Raw genomic sequence first — 22,587 nt, 5'->3', positions numbered from 1 at the left:
CACTGGCTACCCATCAGTTTCTGGGCCCCCTTCAAACTGCTGGTTTGGGCCTTATGCAGATCAGGACCCCAATATCTCAAGGAGAGCCTCTCCATGGGAACGGAGTGCACAAAGGTTTCATTTCTGAAAATAAGGTTTCCTTTTTAAACAATAGTTCAATTAATTTGAATCCATTTAAAAGTTTTATGATTCAGCTGCTTCAAAGTTAAATACCTGGGGGCGGGGGAACACTATTTAAAACTCATTGGCCACCTATAATATCTGGGACAAATTAAGACGTGCATACATTCATATTCTGCAATATATTAATCTCAGGACAGCAGCAGCAACACCCTTTTTGCCACTTTAATAACTCAAGCTAAGTGAAAGTTGCAGAACTTTGTTGCAAAAGGGCGTATGTATTAAGACACCTCCAATGTTAATTGGAGTCCTGGGGATCGCGCCAAAAGCCCAAACCGTGTTTATTCAAAACCCGTAGGGCTCAGAGGGGGGTGGGATTGCCCAGGTCATTTCTCCCCGACGCCCGACCCTTTCCTGCCCCCTTTTCATTGTATAAACTTTTAGGCGCGCATGTGAAGCCGAACGCGCGCCAGTGAAATGCGGGCCGGTTGCGGGCTGACTGAATGACCGGGGGCTCTCGAACCGAAGTCAATCCGAAGCAGCAGCCAGGGCCCGTTTCCTGCAGCCCAGCCCCCCCCCCCCCGGACGGCCCTCTTTCCAGAGCTGCCTTGCTCTCCCTCTGCTTCGCACCGCGCACTGATGGCTGTGGGCGCGCAGGCAGAGAGATCTCGCCAGCAACGTTCTGGGTAATATCACGTTGACAGAAAACCCAGGTAACTTCGAGTTCAGGGCTTCTTCTCACTCCGGCGCGTTCTCACGTTCTCCTTTCCCCGAGTCTCGAATTCAGAAGGAAGTTGGCGCCCAAACCAAAGTTCGACAGGGGAAACACGTGCGGGGGGCGGGGGGGAGCGGCGTTTCCCGCGGATTCTGGGCGCTGCTTGGCGCCGGGTGCGCGGGGCGGCGCGGACGGACCTGGGCCGCCCTCCCGCCCGCTGCTCGCCCCTTTGGCAGCGCTGGAGGCGGCGCCGTCCCCGCCGCGCCCCCCCCGCCCCCTCCGCCCCGCCAGCCCCTCCGCCGCCGAGAGCCGCCCGCGCAGCAGGATTTTCCGAGCGCCGCCCTCGCGCTGCGCCGCCGAGACGAGAGAGCGAGAGCGAGCGAGAGGCGCGAGAGAAGAGGCGGCCAGAGGAGAGCTGAGTCCGGCGCGCAACGCGGCCGCTCCGCTCCTGCCAGTCCCGCGTCCAGCTTCCTCGGGGTAAGCGCCCTGGCCGGGCTGCGCGGGGCGGGCGGGCGGGCGGACGGGGCTCCGGGCGGCTCGCTTTCGAAGGAGCCGGAGCGGCGGCTCGGGTGGGGTGGGCCGGAGGGGCGAGCGAGGCAGCTCCGGGGGCTGCAGGAGAAGCGGGCTGCCCAGTCAGCCCTCCAGGTCGGGCGCCTTCTCTCTTCCAATCTCCCAGTTGGAGGATTTGCTCGGGGAAGTTGCGTCTCGCGGGTGATTTTGCTGTCCGTTGCCAAGTCTGACTTTCCCTGCGTTTGCTGCCTGCTTTGTCTAGGTGTAAGACCTGAATAAGTAGGTTGGTGAGTTAGTTGGTTTACTTACTTACTTTCTTATCGATACAGATAGGTAGCCGTGTTGGTCTGCCATAGTCAAAACAAAACAAATTCCTTCCAGTAGCACCTTAAAGACCAACTAAGTCAGTTCTTGGTATGAGCTTTCGTGAGCATGCACACTTCTTCAGATACACCAGGCTGTATCTGAAGAAGTGTGCATGCACACGAAAGCTCATACCAAGAACTGACTTAGTTGGTCTTTAAGGTGCTACTGGAAGGAATTTGTTTTGTTTTTCTTATCGATGGCACTTATATCCCAGCTTTTATTGCATGGAGCTCCAGGTGGCTTATATGAATCTCACCCCCCCCCTTGAATGCCCACAACAACCCTGTGAGGTTGCTTAGGCTGAGAGGCCCAGGGTCATCCTAGCAAACTTCCCAGCCGAGTGGAGGATTCGAACCTGGAAGATTCGAACCGGGTCTGACCCTCGAACCACTGCTCCACACCGGCTCTCGAATCAGGCTAACTTTATTTGGATTGCAGAAGGAGAGAAGGTGCTGAGGGGGGGCGGAGGAATGTTGGTATTTGCTCAGGAAAAGACGATTCAAATCAAAATACACGGACAGACAAGTGACTGCTGTTTGATGCAGCTGCCGGGTTCTGCCTGAGTCAGGAGAGGATTCCCTAAGAGGCGGCTTTGCCAGGTTTAGTACCCAAAAGGTCCATCTTACAGAGCAAGGATGCGGCCAAGGTTTGTGGGCAGAAGGACGGAGCCCTTTAGGAAGCATTTATTAGGACTGGCCTCCACAGGGATGCAAAGGAGTCCTGGATGCCCAAAGAGGGCAGAGCCTGGGCATCCCTTCACCAGTGACTCTGCGATGCCAGAGAAGGCACAAAACAGTGTGTACAGAGCAGAAATGGTGTCTTGTCTGGCTGCCTGAAGCAACAAGAAGAGGGAAAAGTAGAGTTAAGTAAAATGCACCAGGGAACTGTTTGGGTCTCTGTGAAGTGTTCTGGGGCGCAGGAGGGATCTCTAAAGGATTGGCACTTTAGGGGAATTGCCTTTATCTCAGCCTTCAGCCCTAATGAACTATCCCTCCATGGCACTGATCTCACATGGACATGGGTTCAGCATAATCCTCCTATTCCATAATGGACTTGGAAGTCTCATCGTGGGACAGGGACACACCCTTTGGCTGCTAAAAAGAAGGAGCTAGATGACCCTTGGGGTCCCTTCCAGCTATGATCACAGGTCTTCTCTGTTAACTGTGCAAAGACTAAATACAACTCCTCTTCTTTCCTTACAAACTGAGCTCTGGGACCATGTAGCTCTGCAAGTATTAAGAATAAATCTACCCATCAACACCTAATCATGTTAGTGGGATAATAATCTGCTGAACTTTTGTTCCTCTTAAAGGTTCCTTCAAGCTGGAAATCGTAATTAAGCTAAGTACTTCTCTGGGAATGTTTGCAATGGAACTAAAATGAATTGAAAATGTGAAATTCAAGGCTATGGTCTGTGCCCACTTTACAAAATTATTCCCCTTTAAGGTTGCAATCTTATACATGTACAGTAGCATGAGGGTAGATTCCTCTTTAAACAGTGAGGCTGGAGATTGCACAGTAAATCTGTAAGTGTATGAATGCAGGATTTCCAGCTTAATGTATATTTTGCAAACCTTTTCAAAATGAAGGTATCAAAATTTAATGGTGGTGCAAACTTCAGCATGTCAAAACTCTGCCAGATTTGGTGCCAAATACAAGGCCTTGGCAAATAACAAAACTAAGGGTGGCATTCCACCTCATGCTGTTACTAATGTTCTGTCTGTGCAAGCACTGCAGCTTGTAAGAAGGAACGATCCCCCTTCTCCCTGTGCACTTTTCTGGAGGTTTGGAGGACATGTGGGTGGGGGGAGAGGAGGGAACGCCCCCTCCTACAAGCGGAAGCTCTTGTGCAAGGCTTCCGCTCCCAGAGCTCATTACATGACTCCCACCCTAAAACGTTGCTCTTGTGTTCAAACGGAACAAGTGTGCTGAGGTACAGAATCTGGATCTTTTGCTTTAAAATGTTAGCAATTTCTTGATATGCCAATTTATCCCACACGTTGTAGTCACACTTCAGTCACAAACCCACAAGGTGACCTTATGAAAGCTTTCATTTCTCTCTGTCAGTCTCCACTCCACAAACAGAAGTATATATTATGGGAAGAGTAATATGGCACTGCCTTAACATGACGGTTGTATGAGAAGCACTTTGGACATTGGAAACGCTCTATAAATGCTGAGTGTGATCATAGCTCCAAATGCACCACAAGCGATGTTCGTTTATTCCTGGTGCCTCTCTTGGAACTATTCCTTGGTTGCAAAGTAAATGAGCACAGCATACAGTGTGCAAAATGGAACTTTCAACAAATTAGTTTGCTTGCTTATTTTTGCTTTCGATATTTACATAATAGTGATGTCACCCCTGGGATCCCAGTTGCCAATGTCACATTTATAGCAGAGAAAATAATGATACTGCAGGAGGAAAATGTGTCTTCGGGTATTGCTGAAGTTTAAAACGTGACAGAGTACTGTCCTAATTAGGAAGCTAGAGAATCAGAAAGAACTCTGCTTGTGGGGAGCTCATGCTGCGCTCCACCCCCGCCACCCCACTGAATTGTAGATGCAGTAATTCAAAGCCAACACTATCATGGCCCTGTAGACTGACTGACCTGTCAGTTAAAAGCTACTGCCCCCCCCCCCCCGTGTGATGAATGCAACATCACCACTGTGAGCATCCAGTTCTTCCATATTTGCAGCTTTTTTCAGTTGAAAATAAAGAACAAACGCAGCCCAAAGTAGCTGCAGAAAATAGCCTTTATTTCTCTTATAAGAATGGATAGCAGTTTACTTTATGTAACTGTGACTGGTTTTATAGAGGCTGCTATGAAGGAAGCATGGAATCCGACCCATATATATATATTTAGTAGCTCAGTGTGTTCCAGAAAAGAAGAGCAGTGGTAATACAGTCAAACTTTGGTTCCCGGATGGCTCCGTTTTGGAATGTTTCGGCTCCCGAAAACCTGGAAGTAAATGTTCCGGTTTTCGAACGTTTTTCAGAAGCTGAGTGCAGGAAGCTTTTGCAACCAATCAGAAGCCACGCCTTGGTTGTCAAACATTTTGGAAGCCGAACGGGCTTCTAGAACGGATTACGTTTGACAACCAAGGTTTGACTGTAGGCTAATATACAAATGTTGCAAAAGCGTTGCAGAAACATGTGGAAAGGAGGTCACCAATAACTGTGTAACTAACTGCCAAGGGCATGAAAACTAAACCTGGGCTCCTCCTCTGGGAGATTTCTGTTATGACGGATCTCTGAGAAGCCTATGCCGTTTTCTCTGAGTAGCACTCACTGCCTCACCCCAGGGTGAGAAAGATATCCCTGGCCAAACCCTGCTTTCTGCCTATACCTTCAGCTCAATGCTCAATGACTAAGGCAGGAATGGCTCAGATCCCATGCGTTCCAGCGGTTTCACTGGCATTGGGAGAGAAGCTCTGTCAGTTTCTTTCTGGTTCTTTCCCCTGCAGTGATTCATAGGCCCCTTACACGATATGCTTAGCTGCAGGGACCCCTGCGATTCCCCCAGAGGCACTACTCTAACTCTTGGCCATCCTTGCACAGGATCCGGGGAATCCTTCCTCTCCCCGCCTTCCCACAGGCTTTGCTGATTCATACCTTATTTGTTTGTGGGCTGCAATTTTTTGGTCTGATGTCCTTATCCCACGTCTGGAAATTTCTAAAAATCTTACTGCTGGGATTGATTACTGGCCAAGTTTTAACAACCATTTTTGTTTCTGAGTTACTTTAAAACTACTCTGAGCATTATTATTTTTCCTTTTGTTTGCTTTCTGGTCAGATTTTTATTTCTTCAAGTGTGGGCTCTATAGTGCCGAAATACCAGGCTGTCTATGGTTTAAAATTTGTTCAAAATTAAATAAGCTGACATATATAAATTGGCAATTCGGAGATCTAGGCTTGGCTTGAATTTGTGTTCCCCTCCTGAATCCTCTGCATGTGCCAGGACATGGAGGCATGCCCCCCCGGGCCCCCCAGCTATGGAGAAGGGAGTGGGAGTGGGAACCTCTCATGGGGGCTGAAGAGGCTCTTCACCAGTGGACCGGGACACTTAAATCCTGTTGAGTTGGTGGGTGGGTTTGTGGAGGCCTGAACAATGTCCTTTCCACCTCATCCCACAAGTGACAGCAGCCACACCTATTATTTGCTTTGCTTTAGTATACAGTACTTTCTTGGAATGATTTCTCTGTAGCTTAAGAACAATGAAGAACACATCAGAGGAAAACTTTTACCTGGCTACCTGTTCTCAATATTCCCTTCTGCCCTTATAACATTTTGGGGCTAGTCACTTTTTCACCCTCCATTCTTTCACTCCATTCATCTCATCACATACAGTCATACCTCATGTTACGTCCGCTTCATGTTACGTTCCTTCAGGTTACGTCCCGCAGCGACCCGGAAGTACCAGAAAGGGTTACTTCCGGGTTTTGCCGCTCGCACATGTGTAGAAGCGCAATATGAAGTCACACGCATGCGCATAAACGCAAGATGATGTCACGCACATGCGCAGAAGCAGCAAATTGCAACCCGCGCAAGCATGCCACTGCAGGATGCGCTCTTTTCTTTTTTCTTTTTATATATAATATTTATTCAAAGTTTAAAAGTTACAAAATGAAAGAAAAAGAAAAAAGGAAAAATACACAATACAAAAAAATACAACAACAAAAAAGAAAATACCCTCACTTGAAAAAAAGAAAAAAGACCAAATTAAACCTTTGCATAACTTTCTTTCTTTACTTATTTCCTTGACTTCCTCACACCTCCCATTTTTGTATTCTAGTTCAAATCGTTATTTCTGCAAATCCTTCCAACCTTATTTTCATTTAAGTAATTTCATTTATTTTTAAAAAACCACTTTTACTTTATCCAATCTTAACTCTCATCCAAACCTATATATCATTACTTATTCTTAAGACGTTTCTCTAAGGTCAAAAAAAAAAAAATTCCCTTCCACGAATTTCCCAACTCTTAAACAAAACAAAAAAGCAAGTTTATATTATATACCCTTTGAGTTCTCAATTTCCATTCCACCCATACCCCCTTCCCGGTTTCAGTCCCCAACATAAATCCGTCAATCTCAAGAAGCCATCAGCCCGGAGATCTTACATCAGAGGCTCTCAAGTCTCTCTCATGTCCCCTCTGCCAGTCTTTTTGATAGTCCTTAGTATTGAAAGCCAAATCTCGAGGAAGCTTCAACCCAACAGCATCCACCTTCCTTCCAGCCAATCCTCCGTACTTGAAAATAAGTCCTATGGGGTATTCCAAATCTTGTTTCATTCTCCTTTCAAATCCAAATGTCCCCAAAGCTCCAACTTCCATCTGAATCAAATTTGTAATCCTAGGGTCATCTGATCTCCACATAAGAAGATCTCTCCATCTTTCACTTTCCAATTCAGGCCAAACTTCCATCTTCAAAAGTTTATTTCCTCTTGTTACCATCATATCAGGCCTCAAATTGCAGCTCTCCTTTCACATCTGCAGGGTTACGGCTCCCTCTTCTTTCTCTTCAGAGACAACATAATTCTCCTTCTCAAATTTCCCTGTTTGTTCAGTTGAATAAAATTCCTGTGCCGAGTTCTTATCAAGTTCAATGATGATGTTCACTCTTGTGTCCAAAGTTGTAACATTTGTAGTCAAAACATCAATTTGACCTTGCAACTTTCCCAAGAGAAAAAATGCCCTATTCAGTTCCTCTCCAACAGCCATTCTCTGCAATATTCCCAAACTCCCTCTAGGGGAATTTAAGTTTCTTTTCACTCCTTTCAGCACAGATCCAAAAGTCCAGTTAATTTGTATCAGTCCTTTCTTCTTTTCAAAAACAAGGTTGTAACAAATGTAGACAGCAGATACAAAGTCCTCTTTTTGCGTCTTGACAGCTAGCTTGACAGCTATTGTTCTATACTTCATCAACGGGCTCTCATGGACCACTCCCGGGTCCGGGGGGCGTGGGGGTGGCACATCAATTCCCAAATTTAGTTCTTTTCCTGCAGGCTTCCCTGCTTCCAAATAAAAGTTCTTATAATGTCAATCCGTAGAATTAAAATCTTTTACAGAAAAAAGGGAAAAAAGACCTCTCCGCGACCTTAGTTGACAGGTTCTATGCTTTAAGTTATTTACAGAAAGGGGAGGTGGACTTCCTGTTTGGACCTTCCCCGATCGTGCCGAATTTAAGAATATTTTTTTTAAAAAAATCCAATTTCCGTACTACGCGCGGGTTGTTGTTTGAGATCCGAATGTCCACAAAAAGAACTCAGCACTCTCTGGCAATGGCTGTGCGGCTTCACTCCGCAAAAATACCGGTCGATTCAAGACACCGCACCACTCACCCCGCGTCACTTCGGAGCCCCCGAAAAGGGGTTTCCGTGAGAGTAGGGGGGCGCTCTTGGTGTGAGCCGAATCCCACATTCCCAGGCTTCCTTTGCCTGGGATTTTTGAAGGGTCTTCGCCTTCGCCGTGGCGGCAAGACCCGATTTTGGCGGAGCAGGTTCCTCTGTATCAGAGGAATTCCGCCATTGCCGATGGCGCTAACCTGGAAGTCCGGGTTGCGCTCTTTTCATGTTGCAAACAAGCCTTCAGAATGGATCCCGTTCGCAACCAGAGGTACCACTGTACACTGATTTGATGTCTACATGCTTAATGTTAGCATGAAAGGGACCTGCACACCTACAAGTGTATGCATATAGGCTCCTTTCTTTCACACTCACACTGCATCCCATAGTGTGGGGGACAACAACAGAATCTTCCAGTGTGCATATAGGGGGAGCCTCTGCCATACTCTTCAAAGGCGCTGCAGATGCTTTTGACCAGACTTCCTCAACCTCAGCCCTCCAGATGTTTTGAGACTACAATTCCCATCATCCCTGACCACTGGCCCTGCTAGCTAGGGATCATGGGAGTTGTAGGCCAAAAACATCTGGAGGGCCGAGGTTGAGGATGCCTGCTTTTGACTTTTAACTTCCAACATGGCCAGTGGTCAGGGAAGATGGGTGTTGTAATCCAGCCATGTCAGAGCCTGCAGGTTGGGGAGCCTGCTGCAGTGTTGCCAACCAACAGAACCGAGAGGGGGGGCTATGAGTCAGTTCTCAGTGGCTCCTGCTGATTTCTGTGGGATTAGCAGGGGTCTGTTTAATCCCCATTCCAATGGTGTCCCAGAGGTTAACACATATAAACTCACAACTGCCATTCATTCTTAGGAGAAAAGGTGAACAATTACAGTGGTGGCCCCACCACCACACTGGGCCCCCCAAGCAGTACCAAAGCATGCTTGCACACTCTGCCCTTAAGGCCCCTCCAGTGTTGTGGGTGAGGGTCAATACTTTCTTCTTCCCCAAACTCCTAGAGCCTGAAGATGCCCTGATACACCATGCAAAAGATAACAGGGCACTCTTTTGCATAAGTGGGTGGGGCTGGGCATGTCTCTTGGTGGGCAGGGGTTAGATGGTGGGTCAGTAGAATGCAGACTCAAAGGCGCCACAAGTGGGGAATATACAGAACAGTGAACAAAAAAAGGAGGGCAGGCTTTTCTTGTTGTGGTGGACCAATTAAACCTAGGCTGGTTGGCATACATATTTGTTCCCAAAGGCCTTGTTGCCACTTACAATCCATTCTGGATCCATAGAGTCCCATATATTTCTAAAGCTTTGGGGTTTGAAGGGAAGCAGATATACTGCTTTTTTGTTGGATTTATTAGTGGCAAACTTGTGCATGAAATCAGGTCTGGTTCTGGAACCCTTCTGTTTTTCCACACAACAAATTAATAATATCCTTTGCATAACAAATTCCTGCTCTGAAATTTGCTGCAAGTTTGTTTTGAAAGGGTAATATATTCCCCATGATAGTTTGGTTATTGAAGCAATTAAATGTGGACTAGATTATAGGACTGTCATGTGGACCCACAGCCTGTTGGAAATTCTGATCCAATGCAAGGGAGGTTTCAAGAATGGGGCCACGGGGCTCTGTCTTGGACCTGGTGCTCTACAGTGTTGCCAGTCTGGTGACTGCAGGTACCATGGCACCTGCAAAGTCTTTCTCTGTTGCCCCCAGAATGAACCATAACCTTCCTTTCCTTTCTTCCTTCCTTCCCAAAAGAAAGTTGCTAGCATCTTTAGAATCTGAGTTATGAGGCAAAACTTGCCAGTTAGCATGCTCTAGTGTTTACCTGAACATCTGATTGCCATCCTGTTGGTGCCCATGTGCCTGGAAAGGGGAGATGTGTGGCTGCCGCCTGCATGCATGGGAGGGAGGGCTGCTCATGTATGTGTGGTCTGTGAGGAAAGATTGCATGTGACTATGTGGTCTGTAAGAGAGAGAGTTAGAGGAAGAGAGAGAGAGAGAAGTGTCCATGTGAATGAAGTGCACATACAGGTGTGAGTGAGCGAGCAAGTGAGAGATGCACGTGTGCCTGTGGTCAGTATGTATGCACCTACTGTGTGTGAGGGAAGGAGTGGGGCATGGTCCCTTGTACATTTTTCCCGGTGCTGAGCTGTGTTTATGTGAGAAATCAATATGGTGTGATCTTCACAGTCAGCTGGGCATAGTTGACTTCCCATGGTAAACCTAAGGCTGCCTGAGGTGGCATGGTGTGTGTGTGTGTGTGTGTGTGTGTGTGTGTGTGTGTGTGTGTAAGCAGCGGTGACTCTGTGTTCTGTGGTGCAATGCCCTGTCTCCTCCTTGGGAGCCATTTTGTGACTGGTGGCCACACCACTTTCTCAAAATTCAAAATGTGCCCACAGGTCCGAAAAGGTTGGCAACCCCTCTCTGCAACTTATTTATCAATGACTTTGATGAAGGGGAAACTTGTCAAACTTATAAAAGGCCCGAGAGGGACAGCCAACACCTTGGGAGGCAGAAATAAAACAAATGAATATGGATAGGATGAAAATCAGGGTGCAGATTTACAGCATGAAGTTAAGCAAGGACAAATGCAAACTTCTGCGTTTAGGCAGAGACACCTCACAGATATAGGATAGGGATGTACGTTCCCTAGTAACATCAATACATGTGGATATGATCTTGCTAACTGAACATAGCAGCAGTATGATGTGCCTGCAAAAAAAAAGCTTTATGTGGTTTTTGGTTCCATTAATAGAAGCATCATTTCCAAGTCGCAGGAAGTAATAGTTCCATTTTATTTGATACTGGTATCTGCACAATCAGAATGAATTTCAGGAACCAGAAAATTGTCTTGAAAAATACGACTTTCAAGCTGTCTGGTCCCCAAATGGCAACTGTGGCCCTGGTTTAAGGAGTCATTTGGCACCTAGCTTATATATCTGATTTTCTAACACTGAGTCCTGAAGGGCTGTAACACAGAAGAGGCCAAAGACTTGTCCTCTGCTGCCTCAGAGGGTAGGAATAGATTAAAGGGGTTTAAGTTGTAAGAAAGTAGATTGGAGAAATGAACCAATTCCTGGGAGGCCCTGTGGTCTCTCGCTCCCCTGGCATCTTCCAGCAGAGACTTGAAGGCTTTCCTGTGTGTCGAAGCAGGAGGTTCTCCAACTCTTTGATTCTAAGAGAACTGTCACAATCTTTGTAGATGGGAGTTGCCACAAAGCTTATGGAGATCACTGAAATAAATTTTAATAATGAACATCAAATCCATTAATTAGTACGTCGCTGAAAGCAGTATCTGAGTTGACTTAGCACTAAAATCCACAGAAAGGGGCAAAGGAATACATTATAGAGTTGTGCTCTCAAGGAAATGACGCTCCTTTTCTGAAAGGGTCTGACCTCGTTCACAGGCTTTCCTAGGGTAAAGCCCAAAACTGCAGTAGGTGTAACTGCCATGCTTTCCAAGGGGGATTTTGCAGAAGTGTGACTGGGCCACAGATCAATGCTCTTTTCCCTATACAAGGGGGCAACTGACCCCGTGATTGTGCAGGAATCTAGTTCTGCATCTGCCAATTCCAACAAACTTTCTCCTGGACTGAACGAGCTCTGTTACCTGGTTTTTTCCCTTCTGATTCAGAAGCCCAGCGTTGGAGTGCCATCATTTTTTCCAGATCCTAATGTTCTGTATTCCACATTAAGATGTTGAGTGGCATGGGTGGAGGGAGGGTGGTTGGTAAAATATGTGGTTGTATACAAAGACTTGTTGAGTTTTTAGGGAGTTTCTTGCTTTTTTCCATAAATAATCCCCCCCCCCCCGCCCCTTACTAGCTTACGTTGAAGGCATCAGAGGCAGAAAACAGGCAAAGCCTAGTTATAAATACCATTTACAAACAAACAAATAAAAGTCTTCTTTATGACAGTGCCACTTTTATTTCTTTGACCTTCTTCCTCTCTCCTTGGGTTTATTTGCACTTTCCCCTGGCATGGGCACAGAAGCACTGAGAAATGCACTGCAAGAAGCCATATTAGAGCCAGGAAGCGTTGGCCTTTGTGTCTTGAGATGGGAAAAGAATGTGTGAGGTTGCAGAAATGAGTTATTTTTCTTATTATTGTTGAACAGATAAAGCCTTGTTCTCTGGGCTTTGGTTTTTCACAACAGAGGGCTCTAGCTAAATGTACCTTGATGCAGGCCTATGGAGACCACTTGGATAAAACCTCTTTCCTCAGTCTCACCGTCTCTGGAGATCTACGACGATGGTCCCCAGTGGCTGACCTGGGCTCTATGCAAAGACTGCAAGAGGGAACATACAAATGAATAATGACCTGAGCCTGAGGTTGAGTTGTGGTAGAAATCCGAAGGGCTGGGCAGCATGTGATCTCTTCGGAACAAAGAAAAAATCAGCACGAAGTGTGCTATATGTGCAAAGAGCAATTTGAATGTTGCAACATTTTATTCCCCTTTCCCCCTGGGTTATGAGACACAGCTATCAAACTGGATTGCTAGGCCAGGGAAGTTGAGCAGGCAGGACTTCCTGCATCAAGCCCGTTACCCTATTTTGCACCAGAGGGGACAGTGGGATTTCATTAGCTGTATCCGTCCTGTGGGTAACCCATGACTGATCGGTGGTACTTCACTAGGTCCCATTCACCATAGTGATCTGATATTGGACAGGTCCCAAGCTTGGACCCTTGCACAGCTGTTCTCGGTGATCAGGCAGTTACTGATGGTGGATTTTGTTCCTGCATGGCTCCTCTTGCAGCAGACCTGTGGAAATCTGGATTAGGGTGGTGTCTGCACAATCCTAAATGAATCATGTTTGGACAGGTTGACATAGGTTTTTAATGGATCTTTTTCTGGTTTGTGTTCCACTGTAATCTAAAAGAGTGTGGTGCCTAGAAACTCACAGTTTTAAAGAAAAAGTGTGAAATTTGAGGTTCGCAGTAATTCCATATCCAATCTCAATCATGCTGTGTATGGCGCTGTAAAAGCTATAGGAAAGTATAGGTGTAATACCCTGGGATATCAGCAAATTATTTATTTTGCCTTACTCTTCTGTTCATGAGTATCCTTAGACACTTGCCAGCAGTATATGCCTCAATTCAAAGTAAGTGTTTTATGCAAAAAAGAAACAATGGATCTGTGCGCATGCACACACACACCAGGCTACATAATTTTGTCAGGGAAACCGATGCACACTTCTTTTTTAACTGAAACTGATCTTCTACTATCTGAGAAACATCTGTCATCTTGATGCATTCAAGAAGCTGTTATGTGGACCGAGGGGTCTGATCCCTTGATGGCCTTGTGCATAATTTAGTCAGTATTGATGAGCAACTGTAGATGATCCAGATCTCAGTGGACAAACATCCAGGAAATCAGGCTGAGGAGATTGCTGGCCAAGGATTTAACCGTCTAAATTGGAAGACTAATGAATCTTGCAGACAAACTACTGTATGGAATTGAAAAATTTAAATTTTGGCTCCCCGCCCCTTGATTATATCAGCCTATCTATTTTTTTATTTTTTTTATAAATATTTATTAAAGTTTTTTGAATACCGATACATAAATAATAAACAACATTACTTATATCATAACATAATTTCATCACTTCTTTGGACTCCCTCACGTCTCCCGCTCCCACTTACACCGTTAAAAAATTTTTTTCAAGCAAATTACCATCTTGTTTACAATCTTATATCCGCTCATTTAAATAGAATCTAGCAGTTCTCCAAAAGGTTTATATTTTCCTTAATCTCACTTATCGTCAGATTCAAATCTAATTTAGTGGTGGACAATTATTCATGATCTAGCATCCTTCTTAACATTCAACCAAATTACAATATTTTTGTAAATAAATCTTAAATTTCTTCCAGTCTTCTTCAACCCTCTCTTCTCCCAGGTCTCGGATTCTGCCAGTCATCTCGGCCAGTTGCATATAGTCCATCAGCTGCATCTGCCACTCTTCCAGTGTGGGTAGATCTTGAGTTTTCCAGTTCTTAGCAATGAGTATCCTTGCTGCCGTTGTTGCATACATAAAAAATGTTTGGTCCTTCTTTAGCACCTTCTGGCCGACAATACCCAGAAGGAAGGCCTCTGGTTTCTTAGTGAAGGTATACTTAAATACCTTTTTCAACTCATTATATATCATTTCCCAGAAGGCCTTCACTTTAGGGCAAGTCCACCAGAGGTGAAAGAATGTTCCTTCATTTTCTTTACATTTCCAACATTTATTATCAGACGAATGGTATATTTTGGCAAGTTTAACTGGGGTCATGTACCATCTATATATCATTTTCATTACATTTTCCTTCAGAGCATTACATGCAGTGAAGTTCAGCCCAGTGGTCCACAACCTTTCCCAGTCCTCAAACATAATGTTATGCCCAATGTCCTGTGCCCACTTTATCATAGCCGATTTAACCATTTCGTCTTGTGTGTTCCATTTCAACAGCAAGTTATACATTCTTGAAAGTACCTTAGCCTTAGGTTCTAACAGTTCTGTTTCCAACTTCGATTTCTCCACCTGGAACCCTAACTTTTTATCATTTTTAAAAACTTCTTTAATCTGTGCGTAATGTAACCAGTCTCGCACTTTATCCTTCATTTTCTCCAAACTCTTCAATTTCCAATTGTCTCCATCTTTTTCTAGTATTTCCCAATACTTTGGCCATTTGGCCTCCATATTGGGTCTTTTTATATATATATATATATCAGCCTATCTAGATCCATAATTTCCCAGACATATCCGGAATACTGCAGCCGCAAGCAGTGTCCAGGCGGAAATTGGAGAAATGTCTGGGAAAATCCGGCCCCATGGCAGCCCATGGCAGCATTGTCATTTCTGCTGATTTCCCTCAGAAATAGCTCAACAAATTTAGGCAAAAGTATAAAAAAGCTGACTGGATTTTCACTTTTTGAAATATGGCAACCGTAATCTAGAACCACCTTTGTAACCCCTGCAGGTGGAAGGCTCACCTTCAAATAAAAATAAATGAAATGTATGTAGGAGCATTCATTCATGTGAGCACCACCCACACTCCCAGTGTCAACTGATATGTTCACAGCCCTGGTGCATGGTAACCATCTCAGAGATAACTAGGCCACAGACCTAAAAAAGATCTATGAGGCAGGGGAAAAATAAAACAGCCCTGCAGCAATCTCATGGAAGGTTTTGCTTCATAGTTTTAACTGCAGAATTTCCACCCACATTATTATTTTTCTAAATCAGGGATCAGCAAAAGTTTTTCAGCAGGGGGCTGGTCCACTGTCCCTCAGACCTTGTGGGGAGCCAGGCTATATTTTGAAGGGGAAAAATGAACGGATGCCTATGCCCCACAAATAACCCAGAGATGCATTTTAAATAAAAGGACATATTCTACTCATGTAAAAACACGCTGATTCCCAGACCGTCCACGGGCCGGATTTACAGAAGGCGATTGGGCCGAATCCGGCCCCCAGGCCTTAGTTTGCCTACCCATGTTCTAAATTCTGAGTCCCCACTCAGAATCAAGCTTTTGTGTTTGAGCATGTTAAATACTAGTTGCACAAACACTGTAGCATCAGGAACAGTTTCTAATGTGTGCAGTGGGTGAGTAAACATTTGCATTATAGCCTGAGATTAATATCCCTTCTCAGACCAGAAACTCTTCCAGAAACCTACTCATAGCACTGAATAAACTACTCTTCGTGATGAATGGGAAGGAAAGCTATTGCCATCGTTAAGTAAAGGCCCCAAGTAATTTTGTTAACAAATGTGTGACGCTTGCCTAGAAAATCTCCTTGCCTTTAAGAGGCTTCAGGCTTTTAAGTTTCCACTTGTTCCCAGGTTTCTGGGAAGCAAGGTGTTATGTACTAAAGTTCTCACCCTGGGCCAGCAGGGGGATACTTTAGATAGTTTTCACTCAGGTCCCCATATGCAAATATGGGGTTGAAAGTGACGTTCATTGATTGGATAGTTACAGAAAGTGGTTACTGTTGCGTTCTAGTGGAGCTCTATATAAGCAGGCTGGCTGAACCCTTCAGTTCAGTTCTGTTCTGGCCTGTGAATAAACAAGAGCTGTTTGAAGAGTCGCTGTGTCGTCTGATATGTTCACCCACAACTTAACACAAAGGGATCCAGACTGGGGGACAAGTTATGGCTTGCAGCAGCAGCAGGAGAGCAGCACTCACATCAGGCATCAGAAGTGCAAGAGGCAGTGTCTCATCTGCCACCAGTGGCAGAGCGCATGGAAGCCTGGCCCACTGCGGCTGACTTCGCAAATTGATGCACTTGGTGCATTCTCATGCCACAGTCCAGGAGAGTGGCAGCAGCATTGCCACCCATTCTTCTCTCTCCACCAGAGCTGCTGGGCCAGGCACAAGGAAGTGGCAGCTTCCCCATGCGCCGCAGCCTCTCTCCGGCGTGGCAGAGCTGTGCGTGGCACAGCCCAGCTGAAGAAAGGGCTGGCAGTTCTCGACCACTGACTCTCCTCCACTCCACCCCCAGATCAGGTCTGACCTGGGAACTGAGCTTGGGCTGGGCGTGAGCTTGCACGCCTCTTGTTTTTTAATTCAATCCAGAAAATGTGCCCAGGGAGTGGCACATTTCCATATCACCTCAGGGGACAAAACAGGCTGGGCTCCCCCTCTCTAGCATCCTTCTCCTCATCTTCATATGGCAGAACATTTTTGTGCAGAAGCTTGTGTTGTAACATATCTCCTGTTTCCTTCTCTAGTTACATCCAAGAATTACCCTTATGATGCTGACCATTTATCAAAAGAACAAAAATAAAATATTTTGTAATTCAAAATAATAATATATAATAATAAATAAAATAAAAAACAGTAATATAAAATAAAATAATAATATAATAATAAAAATAATAGTAATTTTGTAAGTCTTTCTTATCATCCCATAGTGAAGGACAACATTAAAATACAATAAAACAATATCCCATTTAATATAAGACCAATCACTATGCATCAGCCAAGGGAGGGACAAATGCTTGGGCAAATAACCATGTTCTCACCTGGTGTTGAAACTCCCTTGGTGTTGGTGCTAGTCACATCTGGAAAATGAGGGCATTCCAAAGTCAGGATGCCACCACTGAGAATGTCCCCCTAGTGGAATTTCCTGCCACAGAATGTGGTGATGAACGCTGTCTAAGATGGGTCTTAAATGGGATGAGACAAATTTCTGTAGGATAAGGCTAGTGGTGACTATGAGGAATCAAAGTTAAATGGTACAACCTCCATATATTCAGGTGAAGTGTACTTCTGAATACCAGCAGATGGAAGCCTACAGTGGAAAGGGACTGCTTCATGCCATGTCCCGTAGTTTTCCTGATAGCATCTGACCGACTATTGCTAGACCTACCTTGAACTAATCCAACCACAGTGTTCTTTGTCCTTAGCTAACCACTGTCCGCATCGCAGGTTCCACATGTCAGGTTAGTGAAATCAGCTCCCAAGGAGGGTGCAGGCCCGGGGGGGGGGGGTGTGCGCGTGCGCACGCGTGCAAAAACCACCTATCAGACTGTGGAGTGTATGATGTATATGCATCTGGTGACATGCCACTGCTGTTGCAGCAAGATCAAATGTGGAAGAAACTTCCAATCCTTCTTGAACCATGGCACAAAGGTGTGAATTTTTCCCCACCCTTCCCCTCTCCTCACCCTCACTCTGGATGCTTCAAGTACTTGGGCTGCACACAATGTAGTAATCTCTAACGTTCCTATTGTGGTAAAGTGATTTTTAAGGGGGTGGGGGTGGCGTGCACTGAAACAGCCCCTTGCCAAGGGCACAAGGGACCCTGGTTATGCCTCTGGCTTTTTGAAAGCATCATGAGTTTGTGCCTGGTGTAAAAAGGTCAAAGGTTGCAGTAAGGCATCCTGGGACAAAGAAACAATGAACAATTTCAATTGAAAGTTTGATCTCTTGCTCTATGATGATCTCTTGCTCTAGTCAGTATACCCATGAATATCAGATCTCACTTGCTGGATCATCACCGTGTCGTAGTGAGTGGGCTTGCATGTTCCTATAACCCTTGTGAGTGAAGCCATCGGGAATCTCATACTCCCAGCAGGGTCACTGTAACAGGTATGTTACAATGGCTGTGAAGGCAGATGAAGGCTGCAGCACATAAAAATCTACTGGTCGTTGTGACTACTCATGCCGTTGGAATAGAGCCTTACTGCGAAGAATGCATTGGTCAGTGTGCACTGATCTACACACATAAAACAAATTCACGCACAGGCATCTTCCAAAAACCCATCCCAAACCCAAACCCAAACAAGTCCCATGGTGATCGGCAAATGGTAACGGGGGCAGGATCGTGAAATCTGGAAGCCGCTAGTCATGAACCGGCACATGGGAGGTGGATACAGATTCAGTCACTCTGACTCAAGGAACAAGGCAGTTGAGCAGCTCAGCAGCTGTATCCATGACTGAGCATCCCTATTTAGGATCCACTCTGCTCACCCCGAAAAGGGGGAGAGGCTAGAAAAGGCACCATAAACATAGTCTGCCTCCCTTTCCCCCTGACTAGATTACCACAATTGATCTTTGGAACATGGAATATATGGACTTTGTCAGATAACACAGATAATGAGGGTCCTGAATGCAGAACTGCCATCATTACAAGAGAGTTGTGACATTTTAACATTGATATTGTAGTGCTTCAGGAGACTCGAAGAGCAGGCAAGGGGCAACTGAAGGAAGGAAAAGGAGGCTACACATTCTTCTGGAAAGGTCTATCTGAACATGAACATCAAATACATGGGGTAGGCTTTGCTATCAAAAACGATCTTGTGAAGCTCCTGTCAGAAGTCCATATAGGCATTAATGAGCGGCTCTTAACCCTTTGAATAAAACTCACCAAAAACCAACAGGCTACTATTATAAACGCTTATAAACACCAACAATTGGAAAACACTTGCCTGCGAGCGCTCCAGTTGGAGAACAGCCTTTACCAAAGGTGTTCTGGGCTTTGAAGACACTCGAACTCAGGATGCAAGGGAGAAACGTGCTAAGAGGAAGGCATGCTTGGCAAATCCACACCGTGATCAACTCCCGCCCAGAAACCAATGTCCCCACTGTGGAAGGATGTGTAGATCCAGAATTGGCCTCCACAGTCACTTACGGACTCATTGTTAAAACCGTGTTTATGGAAGACAATCTTACTCGGCTACGAGTGATTGCCAAAAAAGAAAGAAGAAGAATATCAGATATGGGGGATAAGCCACAGGGGAGTGTGACCACTTTCATGCCCTTCTTATAGGCTTAATGGAGGCATGTGGCTAGCTACATTGGAGATCGGTCTCTGAATTCAAAGATCTTTTGGTATGATCCAGCAGGATTCTTAATACTTTATTAACTTGGAGGAGCTACTCTGGGAGAAACAGACATGGCTCAAAAAGGGAATGGATTGCATTGAGTGGCATTTCCCCTTCCATAGGAAACTGTCACCTTTGTCACTTAACTAACCCAAGTGTCCAAGCTAGCATGATATTTGCTCTTGGAGGATAGATCAATAGATCATGCTGGGGTCATTAGGAAGGGGACTGAACTAAAACTTTCAAACATTGTTTTGCATCATACAATATGGTGTCAACCACGTTTAGAATATTGTATGAAATTCTGGTCATCCCATTCCAAAAAGGTGTTGTAAAAATTGCAGAAAAGGGAAACCGAAATAATTGCATGGTTGGAGAACTTTCCCTAAGAAGAAAGGCTGAAGCATTTGGGCTGCTTTGAAGCAATAGCAGGACCAATCTGTTTCCCTTTCTCCTACTTGGGAAGCAGCTGGTTCACTATACAAGTAGGAAGGAAGATGCTGGAGTAGGATTATCTGAACCAGCGTCTGAACTGTTGTTGTTGTTGTTTAGTTGTTTAGTTGTGTCCGACTCTTTGTGACCCCATGGACCAGAGCACGCCAGGCACTCCTGTCTTCTACTGCCTCCCGCAGTTTGGTCAAACTCATGCTGGTAGCTTCGAGAACTGTTGTTAGAGAAATTACAAAAGAGGTCAAGGCCATAAAATAATAGCCAAACTGTTCCATCCCTACTAGTTTAACTGTTACATTCATCTAGAGGGGATTGTTATAGAGACTGGATTGCTCACTTATAGGATAAGTTGGATGCCCATCTGTCATAGCTGAGATTCCTGCATTGCAGGAGGTTGGATGAGATTACCCTCAGGGTCCCTTCCAACTCTACAATTCTATGGTTCTATGAGATGCCAGCAAACCTGAGGTGTTCAAAAGCCATTTAGTTAATAATATAAAGTGACAAGTACAATGAACACTCTTCTTCTTCTTCTTCGGTGATGACTCATAGCCGAGTAAGATTGTCTTCCATGAATGTGGTCTTAACAGTGTGTCTGCAAGTGACTGTGGAGGCCAATTCTGGATCTGCACATCCTTCCACAGTGGGGCATAGGTTTCCAGGCAGGAGTTGATCACAGTGAGGTTTTGCCAAATATGCCTTCCTTTTAGCTTGTTTCTCCCTTTCATCCTGAGTTTGTGCTTCTTCAAAGTCCATGACACTTTTGGTAAAGGCTATTCTGCAATCGGAGCACTTGCAGGCCAGTGTGTCCCAATTATCCGTGCTTATACTGCATTTTTTAGGTTTGCCTTGAGAGTGTCTTAAACCTCTTTTGTTGTTCACTGGCATTTCGCTTTCCATTCTTAAGCTGGGAATAGAGTAGTTGCTCTGGAAGATGATTCTGGAAGATGAGAACATGAATGCTCCTAGTGCAGCCAACCCCCCCCCCTTTTTTATATATATAAATATTTATTAGAATTTCCAATTTAATACAAAAAACCAACAAAAAACAAAAAATGCACAAGAAATAACAAAAATACAGAAATACACAATTAAAAAAAAGCAAACAAATATAATTTCCATTACTTATTTCCATTACCTTGTTTCCCAGACCTCCTCTCACCTCCCCCTTTTGTATTCCAATTCACATTCTTAACTCAGCAAATCCTTATTTAACTTATTGTAACTTATTTTAACTTATTGCTCAACCTTTGCATTACAGCTGGTAACCACTTAATTTCTGTCCAGCATCATTCTAATATTCATTAATTTTACAATATTTCTTTAAAAGTCTTTAAATTTCCTCCATTCCCTGTCCGCTGAACTAATAACTCCAATTCCCAGCTCAAATTCTGCCCAAGGCTTTAGTGCTCAAATCATATCGGCACATAAGGCAAAATAGAGGTTGCTGGGCTCAGCAGGTACGTAGTTCAGACACATTATGAAGCAACTGACCCAACAAACAACGCCTCCCCCTCCGCACTATCCTTCTAAAGAGTGGGTGGGCACAACCATGTGGGTGGCAAGCAGCCGGAGTCCCAAGAATGCACAAGTAAAGCATAGCTCCTTTGGGCGGGCGGGTGGGCTCTGTGGCCTTTGTTTGCGCTGGTGCTGCTGTTTCTGTGTCCATGGAGACAGAGCCAGAGTCAAGGCTGGCTCAGCTTGCCTCCTAGAAGGGATCAACACCTCCCTAAAAGGAGATGGTGCCCCAGAGGTGGCTTCCCAGGTGGAAGTGTCAGGCTAGGAAGGCCTGATGTCGAAGAGTGGGACATCCCTCCGACAACCTGCTTGGTCCCGCCCCTGAATCCTGATTGCCACACCAGGTCCCTGGACCCCTCCCCAGTGTTATAAGAATTTAAGGTCTCAAATATATAAATTAAATGTTCATAAATTTACAAGGCAAACACATGCATAAGCATGTAAGAAATAGTACAGGAAAATAGACCTGAAACCATTTTGACTCTCCCAAATTGACCTCAAATGTCTATCTGCAAGGAGGAAGGAAATGCGAAAACCTCCCCATTGTCTCTATGCTCACAAATCCTGCCTTAAGGGTACATTTGGATATGAATAAGGACACGGGTGGCGCTGTGGGTTAAACCACAGAGCCTAGGACTTGCCGATCAGAAGGTCGGTGGTTCGAATCCCCGCGACGGGGTGAGCTCCCGTTGCTCAGTCCCTGCTCCTGCCAACCTAGCAGTTTGAAAGCATGTCAAAGTGCAAGTAGATAAATAGGTACCACTCTGGCGGGAAGGTAAACGGCGTTTCCGTGCACTGTTCTGGTTCGCCAGAAGCGGCTTATTCATGCTGGCCACATGACCCGGAAGCTGTACGCCGGCTCCCTCGGCCAATAAAGCGATATGAGCACCGCAACCCCAGAGTCGGTCACGAATGGACCTAATGGTCAGGGGTCCCTTTACCTTTACCTTTTAGGGTGAGCCTGTGACCTGGACTCAGGAATTAAGTATTTATCATCACAAAAGAATAGCCAGGCTCTCCAGGTAAATCCATTAACAGGTTTCCTGCCAGACAGGATTCAGTGATGTATGTATGATGTATTGGGGGGTGGCCTTAAGCTTACAGGGTGGCAATTTCAAAGAGTCTATATAAGGGCTTGTACGCCATTGTTCTGGGTTGCTCCTCCCTCCTGCATGTGGGGAGTGAGGACCCTGTCGCCACAGTTTAATAAAGATCAAGCTTACTAGCTGCTTTGCTTCTCAATATTCTCTGG

At 45.3% G+C, this 22,587-nt stretch overlaps 1 protein-coding gene across 14 annotated transcripts in view; it reads left to right on the top strand.

The window, feature by feature from the left end:
• Positions 1–1,160: 1,160 nt before the first annotated feature.
• COL6A3 (collagen type VI alpha 3 chain) overlaps positions 1,161–22,587 on the top strand; it is a 107,852-nt gene continuing 86,425 nt past the window's right edge. For 12 of the 14 annotated variants that reach the window (XM_081849254.1, XM_081849253.1, XM_081849252.1 and 9 more), the window contains exon 1: positions 1,161–1,312. The gene's annotated coding sequence lies outside the window, so the exon portion shown is untranslated. The remainder of the gene's footprint in view (positions 1,313–22,587) is intronic. The other 2 variants (XM_081849255.1, XM_081849256.1) reach the window with 1 other exon arrangement.

Source organism: Podarcis erhardii (assembly GCF_964252035.2).
Source record: "Podarcis erhardii genome assembly, chromosome: 1".
Lineage (NCBI taxonomy): Eukaryota > Metazoa > Chordata > Lepidosauria > Squamata > Lacertidae > Podarcis > Podarcis erhardii.
The sequence above is the reverse complement of the archived record's forward strand: the minus strand, read 5'-3'. Positions and strand labels throughout refer to the sequence as shown.